A 16,560-nucleotide genomic window follows, 5' to 3' on the forward strand; every position below is an offset into this window, starting at 1 on the left:
TCATCCACCAGAAAACAAGCACTAGTCCCCTGCACAAGAATGCCCACACAACCCACTGAATGAACCTTAGCCACTGGGGGCAGAAACCAAAAGCAACCAGAACTACGAAACTGCAGCTTGTGAAAAGGAGACCCAAACAGTAAGTTAAGCAAAATGACAAGACAAAGAAACACACAGCAGATGAAGGAGCAAGGTAAAAACCCACCAGACCTAACAAATGAAAGAGAAATAGGCAGTCTACCTGAAAAAGAATTCAGAGTAATGATAGTAAAGATGATCCAAAATCCTGGAAATAGAATGGAGAAAATACAAGAAACGTTTAACAAGAACCTACAAGAACTAAACAGCAAACAAACAGTGATGACCAAAACAATAGATGAAATTAAAAATTATCTAGAAGGGATCAATAGCAGAATGACTGAGGCAGAAGAATGGATAAGTGACCTGGAAGATAAAACAGTGGAAAAAACTACTGCAGAGCAGAATAAAGAAAAAAGAATGAAAAGATCTGAGGACTGTCTCGGAGACCTCTGGGACAACATTAAACACACCAACATTCGAATTATAGGGGTCCTAGAAGAAGAGAAAAAGAAAGGGACTGAGAAAATATTTGAAGAGATTATAGTTGAAAACTTCCCTAATATGGGAAAGGAAATAGTCTGTCAAGTCCAGGAAGCACAGAGAGTCCTATACAGGATAAATCCAAGGAGAAAGATGACAAGACACATATTAATCAAACTGTCAAAAATTAAATACAAAGAAAGCATATTAAAAGCAGCAAGGAAAAAACCACCAATAACATACAAGGGAATCCTGATAAGGCTAACAGCTGGTCTTTCAGCAGAAACACTGCAAGCCAGAAGGGAGTGGCATGACATATTTAAAGTGATGAAGGGGAAAATCCTACAATGAAGATTACTCTACCCAGCAAGGATCTCATTCAGATTTAATGGAGAAATTAAAACCTTTAGAGAGAAGCAAACGCTGAGAGAGTTCAGCACCACCAAACCAGCTTTACAACAAATGCTTAAGGAACTGCTCATAGCAGGAAACACAAGAGAAGGAAAAGACCTACAATAACAAACACAAAACAATTAAGGAAATAGTAATAGGAATGTCCATATCGATAACCTTAAATGTAATGGATTAAATGCTCCAACAAAAGACATAGACTGGCTGAATGGATACAAAAACAAGACCTGTATATATGCTGTCTTCAAGAGACCCATTTTAGACCTAGGGACACATACAGACAGAAAGCGAGGTGATGGAAAAAGATATTCCATGCAAATGGAAATCAAAAGAAAGCTGGAGTAGCAATTCTCATATCAGACAAAATAGACTTTAAAACAAAGACGATTACAAGAGACAAAGAAGGACACTACATAATGATCAAGGGATCGATCCAAGAAGAGGATATAACAATTGTAAATATTTATGTTCCCAACATACGAGCACCTCAATAAATAAGGCAAATAGCAACAGCCATAAAAGGGGAAATTGACAGTAACAGAATCATAGTAGGGGACTTTAACACCCCACTTTCGCCAATGGACACATCATCCAAAATGAAAATAAATAAGGAAACACAAGTTTTAAATGATACATTAAACAAGATGGACTTAATTGATATTTATAGGACATTCCATGCAAAAATAACAGGATACACTTTTTTCTCAACTGCTCATGGAACATTCTCCAGGATAGATCATATCTTGGGTCACAAACCAAGACCTGATAAATATAGGAAAATTGAAATCCTGTCAAATATCTTTTCTGATGACAATGCTATGAGACTAGAAATCAATTACAGGAAAAAATCTGTAAAAAATACAAAGACATGGAGGCTAAACAATACACTACTTAATAACCAAGAGATCACTGGAGAATTCAAAGTGGAAATCAAAAAATACCTAGAAACAAATAACAATGAAAACACGATGACCGAAAACCTATTGTATGCAGCAAAAGCACTTCTAAAAGAAAGTTTATAGCAATACCATCCTACCTAAGAAACAAGAAACATCTCAAATAAAAAACATAAACTTACACCTAAAGCAATTAGAGAAAGAAGAACAAAAAAACCCCAAAGTTAGCAGAAGGAAGGAAATCATAAAGATCAGATCAGAAGTAAATGATAAAGAAGTGAAGGAAACAATAGTAAAGATCAATAAAACTAAAAGCTGGTTCTTTGAGAAGATAAAGAAAATTGATAAACAATTAGCCAGACTCATCAGGAAAGAAAGGGAGAAGACCCAAATCAATACAATTAGAAATGAAAAAGGAGAAGTAACAACTGACACTGCAGAAATACAAAGGATCATGAGAGATTACTACAAGCAATTATATGGCAATAAAATGCGCAACCTGGAAGAAATGGACAAATTCTTAGAAATGCACAACCTGCCAAGACTGAACCAGGGAAGAAGTAGAAAACATAAACAGATCAGTCACAAGCACTGAAATTGAAACTCTGATTAAAAATTTTCCAAAAAACAAAGGCCCAGGGCCAGATGGCGAACTGTATCAAACATTTAGAGAAGAGCTAACACCTATCCTTCTCAAACTCTTCCAAAATATAGCAGAGGGAGGAACACTCCCAAACACATTCTACGAGGCCACCATCACCCTGATACCAAAACCAGACAAAGATGTCACAAAGAAAGAAAACTACAGGCCAATATCACTGATGAACATAGATGCAAAAATCCTCAACAAAATACTAGCAAACAGAATCCAACAGAACATTAAATGTTTCATACACCATGAGCAAGTGGGGTTTATCCCAGGAATGCAAGGATTCTTCAATATATGCAAATCAATCAATGTGATACACCATATTAACAAAGTGAAGGAGAAAAACCACGTGATCATCGCAATAGATGCAGAGAAAGCTCTCAAGAAAATCCAACACCGATTTATTACAAAAACCCTCCAGAAAGTAGGCATAGAGGGAACTTACCTCAACATAATAAAGGCCATATATGAAAAACCCACAGCCAACCTTGTCCTCAATGGTGAAAAACTGAAACCATTTCCACTAAAATCAGGGACAAGACAAGCTTTCCCAGTCTCACCACTATTATTCAACATAGTTTTGCAAGTTTTAGCCACAGCAATCAGAGAAGAAAAGGAAATAAAAGGAATCGAAATCGGAAAAGAAGAAGTAAAGCTGTCACTGTTTTTAGATTACATGATACTATACCTAGAGAATCCTAAAGATGCTACCAGAAAACTACTAAAGCTAATCAATGAATTTGGTAAAGTAGCAGGATACAAAATGAATGCACAGAAATCTCTGGCATTCCTATACACTAATGATGAAAAATCTGAAAGTGAAATTAAGAAAACATTCCCATTTACCATTGAAAAAAGAGAATAAAATACCTAGACATAATCCTACCTAAGGAGACAAAATATCTGTATGTAGAAAACTATAAGACACTGATGAAAGAAATTAAATATGACACAAACAGATGGAGAGTTATATCATGTTCTTGGATTTGAAGAATCAACACTGTGAAAATGACTCTACTACCCAAAACAATCTACAGATTCAATGCAATCCCTGTCAAACCACCACTGGCATTTTTCACAAAACTAAGACAGAAAATTTCACAATTTGTGTAGAAACACAAAAGACCCCGAATAACAAAAGCAATCTTGAGAAAGAAAAATGGAGCTGGAGGAATCAGTTTCCCTGACTTCAGACTATACTACAAAGCTACAGTAATCAAGACAGTATAGTACTGTCACAAAAACAGAAATATAGATCAGTGGAACAGGGTAGAAAGTCCAGAGATAAACCCACGCACATATGGTCACCTTATCTTTGATAAAGGAGGCAAGAATATACAGTGGAGAAAAGACAGCCTCTTCAATATGTGGTGCTGAGAAAACTGGACAGCTACATGTAAAAGAATTAAATTAGAACATTCTCTAACACCATACACAAAAATAAACTCAAAATGGATTAAAGACCTAAATGTAAGGCCAGACACTATCAAACTCTTAGAGGAAAACATAGGCAGAAGACTCTGTGACATAAATCACAGCAAGATCCTTTTTGACCCACCTCCTAGAGAAATGGAAATAAAAACAAAAATAAACAAATGGGACCTAATGAAACTTCACAGCTTTTGCACAGCAAAGGAAACCATAAACAAGATGAAAACAAAACCCTCAGAATGGGAGAAAGTATTTGCAAATGAAGCAACTGACTAAAGATTAATCTCCAAAATTTACAAGCAGCTCATGCAGCTCAATTAAAAAAAACAAACAACCCAATCCAAAAATGGGCAGAAGACCTAAATAGACATTTCTCCAAAGAAGATATACAGATTGCCAGCAAACACATGAAAGAGTGCTCAACATCATTAATCATTACAGAAATGCAAATCAAATCTAAAATGAGATGTCATCTCACACTGGTCAGAATGGCCATCATCAAAAAACCTACAAACAATAAATGCTGGTGAGGGTGCGGAGAAAAGGGAACCCTCTTGCACTGTTGGTGGGAATGTAAATTGATTCCACCACTATGGAGAACACTGTGGAGATTCCTTAAAAATCTAAAAATAGAACTACCATACGACCCAGCAATCCCACTACTGGGCATATACCCTGAGAAAACCATAATTCAAAAAAAAAAAAGAATCATGTACCACAATATTCATTGCAGCTCTATTTACAATAGCCAGGACATGGAAGCAACCTAAGTGTCCATCAACAGATGAATGGATAAAGAAGATGTGGCACATTTATACAATGGAATATTACTCAGCCATAAAATGAAATGAAATTGAGTTTTTTGTAGTGAGGTAGATGGACCTAGAATCTGTCATACAGGGTGAAGTAAGTCAGAAAGAGAAAAACAAATACCATATGCTAACACATATATATGGAATCTAAAAAAAAAATTGGTAATGGAGAACCTATGGGCAAGACGGGAATAAAGACGCAGACCTACTAGAGAATGGACTTGAGGATAAGGGGTAAGGGGAGGGGTAAGTGTAATCTGGGACAAAGTGAGAGAGTTGCATGGACATATCTACACTACCAAATGTAAAATAGATAGCTAGTGGGAAGCAGCCGCATAGAACAGGGAGATCAGCTCGGTGCTTTTTGACCACCTAGATGGGTGGAATAGGGAGGGTGGGAGGGAGGGAGATGCAAGAGGGAAGAGATATGGGGATATATGTATATGTATAACTGTTTCACTTTGTTATAAAGCGGAAACTAACACAACATTTTAAAGCCATTTTACTCCAATAAAGATGTTAAAAAACACAAAACTATATTGCAATTTTACAACCAGGATATAATTGATAAAATCATTGATAATATCCACTACTTTATTCAGATCTCCCCAGTTTTACTTGTATTCCTTTGTGTTTGTGTGCATTTAGTGTAATGCAATTTTATCACGTACATAAGGTCATGTATCTACACAACAGTTGAGATACTTAACAGTTCCAGCATCACAAAGATCCCTCACATTGCCCCTTTATAACTATACCTACTGCCCTCCTGCCACCCCATCACTAACCACATGCAACCATTAATCCATCCTTCATGTCTATAATTTTTCATTTTGAGAAAGCTATAAGGCTGAAATCAAACACTATAGAATCTTTTGGTATTGTCATTTTTCACTCAGCATAATTCCCCAAAGATCCATTTAATTTGTTGCTTATATCAATAATGCATTCCTTTTTATTTCTGAGTAGTATTCTATGGTATGAATGTACCGATTCACCTGTTGAATGGTATCTGGGTTGTTTCCCAGTTTTTTGCCCATTGTGAATAAAGCTGTTATAAACATTTGTGTACAGATTTTTGTGTAAATATATATGGATTCAGAGAACATTATTTGGGAAGCTGTGCCTATAGTTGCCTGAAGAGGAGATGGCAGGCAAGGGGTTAGGAAAAGGTTTGGGAAGGCTTTCGAGTGGTGAGGTCCTGGGGGTTTGAACTTACTGCTTCTCTGAGGGGTCTTTTCTACATTGTAGATATGTTTAGCAGACACTGATGAGGAAAGAGTGAGAGGGTGAGAGAGAGAGAGAATCAATAAATGAAATATATATTTGAGGTCAACAGTTTATGGAATAGAGTATATTCATCTACAGTTTTTTAATATACATAGAAACTTGCCAAACAGAATTTATATCAAACTATACATACTCTTTCATAAACTGATTTTTAAAATACGATTTATCTTTGCAAAAGTTATGTTTTTTTAATTAAAAAGAGAAGAGATAAAGAAAAATGGAGACGATGTCTCAGGCTGATCAAATCCAGAATTGCCACGCTGAAAGCCAAGACAACCAAAAGTTAGAAAATGAAGGAGGTGCCTTTGTTCTCTGTTTTTAAATCCAGTAACACTTCTGTCTTTACAAATAAAGTCTCAAAATACCATTTAAAAAATTCTGGGCAGCAGAAATACATTGGAATATCAGAATAATATAATTTTATGTGATATTGACAAAGAATTTGCCCTGTGTAAATTGTGTTAAATGTTCTGTATTTCCAATTTATAAGCTTAATCCCACAAAAGACTGTGTAAAGAAATTTCCATAGGCAAATCTCTGAGTCTTAGGAGGGAAGAGTGTTTCATTGTAAGCAGAAGGCTTTTTTGAGTGTCAGTTTTATTGAGCTATAATTTACATACAGTAGCATTCATCCTTTTTAGTGTACATTTTCCTGGGTTTTGACAAATACATGCCTTAATGTAACCACCACCACAATCAAGACACAGAACATTTTCATTACTCATCCCCTAGCAAAATTCCCTTTTTTCTCTAGGAAATAAACCCTTCTCGCCACCTCCCGCAGGCAGTCTCTGATCTGTTTCTGTTCCTATTGAGTTTCCTTTTGCAGAATGGCATATCAGTAGCCCAAGGCATTTTTAACAGCCCAATTGTCTTATAAATAGTACATTGAGATTATGATTTCTTTTTAAAATTAAAATGTGCACTGATGCAAGGCATGAGAGGCTTTACTTAACTCTAGCCCTCCTGGGCTGATACAGTTCAAAAAACGACATTTTCTTCTTCTTAACATATTATTGACCCTGGGGGATTTTTGCAGAAACTAACAGCTGTGGCTGGCAGTTTGTTATGTAAGTGAATATTGAAACACCCATGTTTGAGTAAATATCAACAACTATTTTTGCACTTAATGTATTTATTTGAAACTTTGTACATGTCTTATTAAAGCATTCTAATATTTTGTTAGAGTGTGATAGGCAGTATAGCAGTCACCTCTGTTCAGGGGAAAGAACATCTCTTACAAATACACTGTGTTTCACTGCACTTTCCCCTGGAAGAACAGACTCTACACTTTCTGGAGGCATTTTTTTAGCCCTGTGGGTATTATTTCCTCTAGAATATGTTTCTTTTTATTTTACCTGATAGTCAACAATGTGGATCTTTGCAGGAGGCTCTTTTAGAAACGCCACAAGACGGACCAGGTGCAAGACTACCACTACATTCACCAGAATGGTCAATTATCCATTCTCTAGCTACTGCTAACAAAAATTGCTTGTAGGGCTTCCCTGGTGGTGCAGTGGTTGAGAGTCCGCCTGCCGATGCAGGGGACACGGGTTCGTGCCCCGGTCCGGGAAGATCCCACATGCCGCAGAGCGGCTGGGCCCGTGAGCCATGGCCGCTGAGCCTGCACGTCCAGAGCCTGTGCTCCACAACGGGAGAGGCCGCAACAGTGAGAGGCCCGCGTACCGCAAAAAAAAAAAAAAAAATGCTTGTAAGTCATTTTATTCTGTGCATTATGGCTACAATAAAATTTAAACGCATTGAATAAACCACAATTACTCAAATAGAAACCCACTTTCTTATACCATTTTCCTGTTTTCTGGAGGATATTGATGTGTGCCAGTTATTGATCAGATCAATCAACTCCTTTCATACATTTATTATACTCTAATATACAAGTGGACTTAGTTATCTGATGGCCAGTCCTCCTGTCTTCCTTTCCTGTGGATGCTATGGAAGCGTCATGAATAGTTTCCACCATGCGGACTAGCCTCTTGTCTTTCCATGTAAGAAGAATCACTTCTCCCTTCCATGAGAATGTTGTTTTCCCTCTCTGTAGATTTTTAGATTTCTCCTTTAATTGGTTTGGTAGGCCATGATTCTCTCTTAGAGTCCCACAAACTGGTTTTATTTTTCAACAACATTTCAGATGTGGACACACTGTTGTAATAATTGTCTTGGTAAATATGGTGCCATGAACCAAGATAAGGTTGTAGGGCCGATAGTATTGTTTCTTGCAGTTTCTTTCCTTCACCCGTGTAAATCTCAAGGTTGCATATATATCCAGTTTCATTTTCGCTAACCATCCTGAGCAAAATTCCATATTTTGTAAGTTTTCTGGGATTATAGGTTTTGAATCTGAGCTGTCCTCTCCACTTTATCATTGCCTCCTCAAGTGATAGCTCTTGTTTGGGTATGTAGATCGATTGAAATTTTGGTAGAAAATAATCCAAAAGAGGTTTAACTTTTGAAATTCTGTCTGCAGGAAGTGGAGTTTCTGAGTTATCGTTAAAGTGAAGAAATGTCATTTTTTGTTCAAATCTTCTCATCATAATCTTTGGAAAGACAGGTGTTTCTAGTAAGGGATCAGTCGACCAATATTCTTTCCACTGTGACTTTCTTATTTGTCCCATCAAAATTATTAATCCAAGAAACTTCTTCATGTCACTGTTGGTTACATCAGTCCATTTTAAAGCCTTATCATACTTCTTATATGATTTTTATTTTGTTGGTAATACGAATTTATTTGAGAAGTGCCCAGCTCAAAAAAGTTGTTACCAAAAATTAATTCTGTTATTTCACTAACACTTTGCAGGTTATTACATTCAATAGTTACACCTGACACACCTGTAAAGTCTTCTAATTTACGTGAAATCTTGTCTTGAGTCCACTCTTCTGTAGAAGCAAAGGAGCATTCTCCACACTGTGAGTTTCACTTTTACTTTCCACATCAGAATCAATCACTAAGGTTTTTTTGTCTTTTTGTTGATCTAATATTCACATTGTCTGAATCAGAAGTATATTCTGAAGACCTATCATCTTCTGATACATTAGTATATATGTCGCTTGGACAATCAGAGAAAGTATCTGCATAAAATTCACTGAAAAATTCTTATTCACTCAGAATTTCACGATGCATCACTTTTGAAAATTTTACAGTAATAAACTTGCATTTATAATATACACAGCGTTGGAACAAAAACCTAACGGAACAAAACGTGAATGATAACAACAATCATTAAGTTGTATAATGAACCCTTGGTCAATTTTAAGGTCTAACAAATTTGCCTGGTGATGTTAATTGTATCACTCTCTAAAAACGTATTGATACATCTCTGCTCAAAAAATTCTTAACAGACTGCCTGGGTTTGAATTCCAGTACTGCCAATCACTAGTTGGGTGTCTTTGAGTCATTTACTTTAACTCAGAAACTCGATTTCTTTTTGTGTAAAATTTGGAAGAAAAAAATAATAAAGCAAACAACAATAACAAAAAAGTACACTGCCCTTTGAGACTTCAAAAAATAAACTATCTGGCATCACTTTATTTTAAAACTTCTTCAGCTGAGAAGAGAGGAATGGTGCTCAGTGCTTTGGGCAAATTACCTAACCTCTGTGGGCCTCAGTTTACACTTGTGTAAATGGGGAAAACAAGTGTACCTCCTCTACAGTATTGTTTTTGTGAGGATTGAATGAGACACAATCCATCTAAAGTTTTGAACAATAGTAGGCTCTTGTAAACACTCAAAAGAATGTGACCTATCATAATTACAATTTGAATTTATATAGCCTGAATATAACAGATCTAAGAAGACAGTGATCTTACAGAATATAATACACACCCATGCCTCTTGATCAAGGGGACAGGATTTCATTTCCACCGTTTTCATCCTCATCATCAATAGGATTGTTGACTTAGTAAGGGCTACATCTTGGATTTGAACTCAGTAGGCATGATTGTAGAGTCAGGACTCTTGACCACTGCACTACAGAATCTCTCTCTCAGAGAGTTCTTCATCGTCACCAGAATGAATAAGCATCTGTGCAGTCATTCTTAACACTCCTGTGGCCTACCAGCTGTGAAACATCAAGATAATCATTGAACAAAGTCTAGGTCTAGTTATGGTGAACTCTGTAAAACTACATTAATATATAAAGAGAAAGGAAGCCTCACTGGAGTTGTCAGAGACTCCTTAAAGAGGAGCTAGGCCTGGCACATTGGGTAGGACTTATGGGGGCTGAGTGGGAGGGAGGGGTTGGGGAGTCCAACATGACTGAGTAAAGAGTAGGAGCTCCTAGGTGAGCAGACAGGGCTCAGAGATAACTGATTGGACACTCCAGGGGTGTGAGCTTGTCCGGCTTTAGGACCATTTGCTTCCAGGGTTTGATACATAGCCCCTTTATACACTGAAATGACACAAATGTTGGTAAGAAGGAAAGTGCTCACACATCCGTCACTTGTCCACAGGAGCAGAGAAGAACCAGGAGCACTGACAGCAATGAAGATAAGTGGATGTTCAGTTCCCTAAACCTTCATTAGTTATAGGAAGCCAACTTCAAAGGAAATGGCTTACAATGAATTGAATCCACCACTCTGTTTGGAAATCATACTCCCCCTTAAGAGTCCTCTGACTCCAGGTCCCATAGACTTCCATCTACCAGAGAGTTTCTGCCTGCCTCCTTGAGTCACCTTTTTTTTTTTTTTACCCATTATGATTTATTCTTTTTTTTTTTTTTTTTGGTGGTATGCGGGCCTCTCACTGTTGTGGCCTCTCCCGTTGTGGAGCACAGGCTCCGGACGTGCAGGCTCAGCGGCCATGGCTCACGGGCCCAGCCGCTCCGCAGCATGTGGGATCTTCCCGGACCGGGGCACGAACCCATGTCCCGTGCATTGACAGGTGGACTCTCAACCACTGCGCCACCAGGGAAGCCCTATGATTTATTCTTTACCATACTTCATTAACGAGTTCAATGATTTACACTCAGAAGTTATATAGACAAGAGGGAGCCATGTGTAACACAAAGAATTGTTCTGAAGTCTTTGCACTGAAGGCCATACAAAGTCTCTTGCTTCAGGGAAATAAGAGTGAAAATAAGTAAAAACTCATAGCCCCCTAGGCTCCAGGGTCTCAATAGAAAATAAACTCAACAATTAGTGAAATTGTAGGTGTTAACATATAATGGAAAAAATCTTGTGTGAATATTAAAATTAATGCCCAGGACTTTTGTATAACAATAAAACTTTTATTGTTTTTTATAAACAATAAAATATATGTAATGTCTCAACTATAAACCCTTTCATGTTGAAAAGATCTCTAACATGAGTTGCTTTAATATTTTGAAGTGAAAAAGTTTAAGAATGTCACAGGGGAAACAATCTAACACTGACAAACTCTAATGATCGAAGACATTCTCTTTTAGTTAGTGTAAAACAATTCATAATTATAAAGAATGTCCTAGCTGTGGATATTATGAGAAAAGCCACCCTTCCAGACCAAAAGGCACACAAGGCTAGGGATGAAGTGAACTCTGATCCATCCAGCCAAGTGGAGCTTGTTCCTTTAAAACAGTGGTTACCTACTGTTCAGCTTGAGCGTCCCAAGGAAGAAGGAAAGCAGAAAACATTTCCTTCCCTTTAAACGTACCATTCACACCACATGTACTGGCCACAAGTGCATGGAAGGCAGCTCAGTTCCAGTTCAGAGCCACCATCTCCCCATGCAAAGCTGCCACATGGATGATCCAGACTTAGCATTTTTCCTGAGAGCCACCTGCCACACATCTTCATGAGGTGACCACAACTGTATACTTTCAGACTGCTTCCTGACTAGGCTCCATTCAGGATAGACACTGACAGTGCCATTCTTCATGGGGCCAAATAGTTTTCCTTGGTCAACTCCTGAGTCCCCATGACAAGGCAAGAGGAACTCGAGTATCTTCGTTGCTGGACTTATATGGGAGCATGAGAGAATATGCAGGGAGTACATTTTCTTCACTCCAAAAACCACTGAGTCCACTTCAGTGTGGTGCTGGGCTTAACTAGCCCGACTCTTGTGCACTAGTTTATTTCCTGCTTTTTTTTCAATTTTTTTCTTCATTTTGTTAAATGGCAGGTATACTACCCTACCCTCAATGGAATAAAAAAAATACTGTACACTGAGGAATACAAATAGGGCAACATTTGTATAAGAAAAAAAAAAACAGGCTTGAAGAGCATGGCACTGTTAATGCTTGCATGACCAGTTTCACTGAACATGCTCAGGGGTGAAAGTTTAGCACCAATTCTTTTGTTTGTTTTTTTTAATCTTTAGAAATTAAACACAACCTTTAACATTGAACACTTAAACAGTAATGAATATATCCCTGAGTAACAATACATTGTGCAAGTTGGAGGAGGGTGGTTTAGTCCAGAGCTGACCCCCCTGACTTCAATCCATGGCTCCTAAGAGTAACTGTCATCACATTTGTTTATAACAATACCTTCATGATCAAAAGCTTTTTTCATTAACATTGCAAGGAGAAAGTGGCAGGATGTGAGAACACAGCACAACAGTAAGATTGGGTGATGCAGCCTGGCCCGGGCCATACTGATATCAGCCCCACGTTTCCCTTGCACATTCCATATCCTTGTGAACAGCAGAGGATGGTGCCAAGCAAATCTGCTCACACGTACCCGTTTCTTCCAAGAAATGAGACAGCAATGCTTAGAAGAGCACATGTATCATTTCTTAGATTGTGTTCCTTCTCCCCCTCCCCCATTCCTGGCAGAAGAAAACTCAAAAGGAGTTTGGTAGATGATGACAATGAAGGCTAGTTGGTGACATAAGCTGTCAAAAGCTGGAGGTTTTCAGGGATGTGGGAGAGGAATGCTCTAAAGGCAGCAGTGAGAAGCAAGGAAGACATTTACCAGAGCTTCAGGCTCTGTGGTACAATGGTGATGGGAGAGAAAAATCATCTACTTCTCTTGAGTGGGCTTCCAGGGACACAGAGTCCTCTGGGAAGAGCCTGGTTTCTGTTAGGGCAAGAAAATGAAGGGCACATTAAGAGAAGAGGGTGAGGATATGGAGGAATTATTAAGGTTGCATTGCGTTTTAGGAGTAGGGAAGGGGTGTGAGAAGTGAACTGAAGAGAGAATGTGGTGACAGCCTTGTGGAAGTTAGAATGTGGCAGTTAAAGGGTATTGTGGGGATTTGGAGGATCTTGTGGTGACTGGCACAAATGGGGTAGACATTATGATGAGATGAGGTCTGATGGATTTGAGGCAGATAGATTCAAGATAGACTTTGAAGTTTTGGCTAGGGTGGGGAGGTGAGTGTCTGAGGCTTCCTGTCAACCCCGAGATGTGGAAATTCAGTCTTACACCTGGAGCACTGGTCCACAGGATGTTGCATGTTGCTCCTGGAAATAGATCACATAAATCTGTAGTGAAAGAAAAATGGGCTAGAAACTATATATCACATTCAGGGTAGGAGTACCCCTAGGGAAGTGGGAGGAGAATGGAAATGGGATGAAGGTCAAGGAAACCTTAATTTTTCTGTAATGTTATAACAGCATCCAAATCTGAGTGGTGGAAACACCGGTGTTTGTTATATTTAATGCCTGGGACATTGTAGGTGCTCAATGAATGTTATTTGTTGAATGAGTGTACTTTCTGTATTAACAGTTCCTCCAACAAACATACAAAACTCTCAAGTTAGCACATCGTGCTACAGGAGCATAGAAAAGAAAATGGAGAGAGCTAGAGAAGGCCTGAGAAATGCTCGTGAAGAGAGCGATTGCTAGTCTATATAGATCTCTACCACCATACATGAACCTTATGGAAAATATGGGGTGCAAGCTAAAGACATAGCCCTATCTCCATTTTACCTTCATGCTCTAAGGTTCTGGGTGAATATCCAGAAAATGACCTTGAATATTTAGTTCTTTCAAGTAACTACTGGATTCTCCTTTTTGTGTCCCAACATAGACACTGAGTGGTGCTGCTGTCCAAAAATTCTGCTCTATCCTGGATTTATTACTTCAATCTACAGAGAGGTATTAATCTAAGCATCTACTGTGGGTCAAGCAAAGTGATCAGGATTGGAGATAATCAAGATGAATACCCTCGGAGGGAGCTACCAAGATGGTGGAGGAGCAGGAGGACATGGAATTCATCTCTGTCCACAAATGCATCAAGAATACATCTACAGATGGAAAAGTTCTCACAGAACACCAGCTGAACACTAGCAGAAGACCTTGGACACTGGAAAGGACAAGAAAGATCCATGCACAACTGGGTAGGACAAAAGAAAGAAGGGAGAAAGAAGAGGAGAGGAAGTGGGACAGGATCTGCACTCCGGGTGGGTGCTGAAGCGGAGGAGAGGTTCCCGCATCTGGGGAAGCCCCCTCACCAATGGGGAAATCAGTTGGGACAGAAGGGGAGCATCTGAGGCTGTCAGAGGGGGGTGAAACGGCCAGTCTGTGGCAGACTGGACAGAGTGACACCTACACAGATGGTCTGTGCCATAGCCCTGTGCACCCCAAATTGGGATGTGTCTCCACCACTGCACATGGGGGCTGAGAGCTGGAACCTTGGGATTGGAGAGAAAACCCAGGGAGAGGACTGCTGTTGGCTGCAAGGAGACAGCCTGAGGGGACGAGAGGGAGGAAATCCACAACTGGGAATGCTTGTGGAGGAAACCCAGACTGCCATAGAAGCAAGGTGCCACTGTTGAATGACATGCAGGGAGTGGAGCTATCATTGCAGTCTTTCTGTCCACGTGGGGGATCTCTGCCCTGCCAGGTACTAAGAAAAGCCCCCACCAAGGTTGACCTTCTTGTGTTAGCCACCAGGCACTAGGAAAGGCTGCCACTAGGGACAGATCTCTTGTGCCTGTGGCCACCAGCTTTCCCACACACATGTTGCCACTGGGGTCCCCGTGACCCAGACAGTCATGCCACCTCCACACCCTGACCTCACCAGGGCAGACCCAAGTGCTCCAGGGCAGCTTCAGGAGCAGACTCCTTTGGGTGTCCCATACACAGAGGTGGGGCTAAATCCACAGAGGAGCCCAAGGGGTGAGGTAACTAAGAAAGAGGAAAAAGAGCTGCCTGTACAGTTGCACAAGCCACAGATTAAATCCCTGTGATCAGCTTGGTAAACCCTGCACCTATGGAATATCTGGATGGGCAATGAGTGTTCCCACAAAGGAAACCAGTTGAGCTCTAGCAGCTCTGGACTTTGAGGACTAGTACATGCAGGAGTTGGGCCAGGTCAGAGTCTGAGCTGCCCCCACAGTGCCCACAGAAGAACCAGAGACCTACCTAGAGCTCTGGAGGGCCTTCTGGGGAGGTGGAGGTTGGCTGTGACTCATGGGTGGGGGTAAGAACACTGACAGCTGAGACCCCAGGAAAATATAAGTATTACTATTTTTTATGTTTTGTTCTGTTGTTTTTTTATTATTTGTTTTTTTAAATTTTTATACATTTTTTATTTTTCATATTTCTATTTCTACATTACTTTTTTGTTGTCCTGTTTTTTTCCTTTATTTTCTTTTGCTTTTCTTTGCTCTGTTTTTTTAAATCATTTTTTTCTTTTGTTCTATTTGTTCTTATCATTTTTATCATTTTTGTGTGTTTGTTTTGTCTTCTTTGCTTTTTCCTTCAGTTTGGATTCTGCTTTTGTTTTGTTTTTTATTTTTTGTTAGTTTTTTTTTATATTTTTTAATTTTTTTTAACATCTTTATTGGGGTATAATTGCTTTACAATGGTGTGTTAGTTTCTGCTTTATAACAAAGTGAATCAGTCATACATAAACATATGTTCCCATATGTCTTCCCTCTTGTGTCTCCCTCCCTCCCACCCTCCCTATCCCACCCCTCCAGGCTGTCACAAAGCACGAGCCAATATCCCTGTGCCATGCGGCTGCTTCCCACTAGCTATCTACCTTACTACGTTTGTTAGTGTGTATATGCCCATGACTCTCTCTCGCCCTGTCACAGCTCACCCTTCCCCCTCCCCATAACCTCAAGTCCGTTCTCTAGGAGGTCTGCATCTTTATTCCTGCTTTACCCCTAGGTTCTTCATGACATTTTTTTTCTTAAATTCCATATATATGTGTTAGCATACGGTATTTGTCTTTTTCTTTCTGACTTACTTCACTCTGTATGACAGACTCTAGGTCTATCCACCTCATTACAAATAGCTCAATTTCGTTTCTTTTTATGGCTGAGTAATATTCCATTGTATATATGTGCCACATCTTCTTTATCCATTCATCCGATGACGGGCACTTAGGTTGTATCCATCTCCGGGCTATTGTAAATAGAGCTGCAATGAACATTTTGGTACATGTCTCTTTTTGAATTATGGTTTTCTCAGGGTATATGCCCAGTAGTGGGATTGCTGGGTCATATGGTAGTTCTATTTGTAGCTTTTTAAGGAACCTCCATACTGTTCTCCACAGTGGCTGTATCAATTTACATTCCCACCAACAGTGTAAGAGGGTTCCCTTTTCTCCACACCCTCTCCAG

This window comes from Lagenorhynchus albirostris, chromosome X, assembly GCF_949774975.1.
Source record: "Lagenorhynchus albirostris chromosome X, mLagAlb1.1, whole genome shotgun sequence".
NCBI classification, from domain to species: domain Eukaryota; kingdom Metazoa; phylum Chordata; class Mammalia; order Artiodactyla; family Delphinidae; genus Lagenorhynchus; species Lagenorhynchus albirostris.